The sequence below is a fragment of the Capra hircus genome, chromosome 23, assembly GCF_001704415.2.
Source record: "Capra hircus breed San Clemente chromosome 23, ASM170441v1, whole genome shotgun sequence".
NCBI classification, from domain to species: Eukaryota; Metazoa; Chordata; class Mammalia; order Artiodactyla; family Bovidae; genus Capra; species Capra hircus.
This window is the reverse complement of record NC_030830.1, coordinates 19,159,370-19,161,948: the sequence shown is the minus strand read 5'-3', so window position 1 is coordinate 19,161,948 and position 2,579 is coordinate 19,159,370. Positions and strand designations below refer to the sequence as shown.

Genomic DNA, 2,579 nt, shown 5'->3' with positions numbered 1-2,579 from the left:
CCTTTTATATCTATGAGGCATGGAAACACAAGGTCTACTATTTGATTTTTCTTATATTAAACATCAATATCATTATTTTTGGTAATGTAGAACTAAATTGATATGCCATGCCATGCCAAGCCATGCTAAGTCATTTTAGTCATTTTCTCCTCCAGGGGATCTTCCCAACCTAGGGAGCAAACTTTGATCTCTTATGTATCCTGCATTGGCAGATGGGTTCTTTACCACTGTGCCACCTGGGAAGCCCCAAATTGGTATAATATATGTAGATTTCAATGAATACATCATCTAACCAGATAGTTGCATATAAAATCCCATGGCCCTGTCTTTTAACATGATAGATTTACCACCTCCCTAGGAGATCCAACCAGTCCACTCTGAAGGAGATCAGCCCTGGGATTCCTTTGGAAGGAATGATGCTAAAGCTGAAACTCCAGGACTTTGGCCACCTCATGCGAAGAGTTGACTCACTGGAAAAGACTCTGATGCTGGGAGGGATTGGGGGCAGGAGGAGAAGGGGACGACAGAGGATGAGATGGCTGGATGGCATCACTGACTCGATGGACGTGAGTCTGAGTGAACTCCGGAAGTTGGTGATGGACAGAGAGGCCTGGCGTGCTGCGATTCATGGGGTTGCAAAGAGTTGGACATGACTGAGCGACTGAACTGAGCTGAACTGAACTAGGCTCTCCTCTTTTTGGAAGATACTTTTTAAAATTTTAAATGCTTTGTCTTGACAGGAGCCATGTTCTAACAAAGGATGGAACAGAAAAATGGAAATTCTTTCACTGGGTTTATCCTACTGGGCTTCTCTGACAGACCTCAACTGGAACAAGTTCTCTTTGTGTTTCTTTTGATTTCCTACATCTTCACTTTGCTGAGAAACATAACCGTCATTCCATTGTCCTACTTGGACCCACGTCTTCACACCCCTATATACTTTTTCCTTTCTAACCTGAGCTTTCTGGATCTGCGCTACACCACCAGCATTGTTCCTGGTTAATCTCAGTGGAGCAGACAAATCCATCTCCTTCGGTGGCTATGTAGCTCAGTTCTTCATTGATCTGGGATTGGGATGCACAGAATGCTTTCTCTTAGTATTCTTGGTATTTAACTGCTATGCAGCTGTTTGCAGGCCCCTTCACTACACAGTAATCATGCACCCCCGTCTGTGTGCCCTGATGGCTTCTGCTTCATGGATCACTGGTTTTGCCAACTCCTTATTGCAGACAGTGTATATCTTCCTTATGCCACTTTGTGGGAGAAATAAATTAGACCACTTTCTTTGTGAGATCCCTCCTTTTCTCAAACTTGGCAGTGTTGACACCACTATGAGTGTGTATGTGACCTTCTTTGGCAGTGTCATCATTCTTGCCTTAATCATGTTCTCCTATGGTCGGATTGTCAGGGTGGTCTTAAGAATAAAGTCCACTTTATTCTTAAGAGAAATAGGGTTGGCACATGTGGATCCCACCTCATGGTGGTCTCCCTGCTCTTTGGCACAGCCATCTATGTATATTGTCAGCCCAGCAGCAGCGACTCCCAGGATCAGAACAAGTTCATGTCTCTTTTCTACACTGTCATTATCCCCATGACCAACCCCCTCATATGTACACTAAGGAACAGGGATGTGAAGGGAGGATGAAGAAGGTACTTTGGAAGGACTCTGGCTCCAGATGATGGCTGAGAAGGACAGTTTAATGGAAGCAATTGAACCTCAGAGCTCTTTAGATGTATGTGTGTGTCCCCCATGAGTCATCTGAAATTTCCTCTGATAACCCTGAGGGAATTCCTTTATTTCAGTGTGGTGCATCAGTGATCAGTCATACCCAACTCTGACCTCATGAGCTGTAGGACGCTAGGCTCCTCTGTTCATGAAATTTCCCAGAAAAGAATACTGGGGTGGGTTACCATTTCCTTCTCCAGGGTATCTTGCCGACCCAGGGATTGAGCCCATGTCTCCTGCATTGGCAGGTGGATTCTTTATCACTGAACCACCAGGGAAGCCCTTTTTCATTTCATTCTTTTAAAAAAATGAGTGCTCCAAACCTGGTTAATGGATTCATTCCAGCCTCCAGAGATGATGATACACTGTTCTTGGAGCATTTACATTTTTTTTTAAATTTTTAAGCGATTTGAATTAATACAGAATATCTCATCCCAAAATATACCTAAAGAACATATAAAATATTTTGAGCTGAAAGCAGCTAAGCAGTAAATGCTGAAAAAACTCAGCATTTTCTGCCTAAAGCAGTACACATTCTCCTTTTCATATAGACTCTTCTCAACCCAGAGATGGCACCAGAGGAATCTACAAACAAATCTTGTTAAACTAACCCTTATTCCTGTTAAGGAAGATAAGTACTACCTAGCTATAGTTGGGCCACCTCTAGTCCACACCCCTTTGTCTTGTCAGTTCTTCACAAATATATTGGTTCTTTGTCTCTAAGGAGCTTACTGGTTTGCCCTTCTTGGGTTTTTCATTCTCTTGTGAAAGCTCCCATGAACATGTAAAAGTTCGATAAGATTTGTATACTTTTCTCCTGTTTATCTGTCTTTCTCAGTTTAATTTTCAGACC

At 42.7% G+C, this 2,579-nt stretch overlaps 1 pseudogene; it reads left to right on the top strand.

Annotated features, from left to right (window-relative positions):
• LOC102177208 lies at positions 761-1,680 on the top strand (annotated as a pseudogene).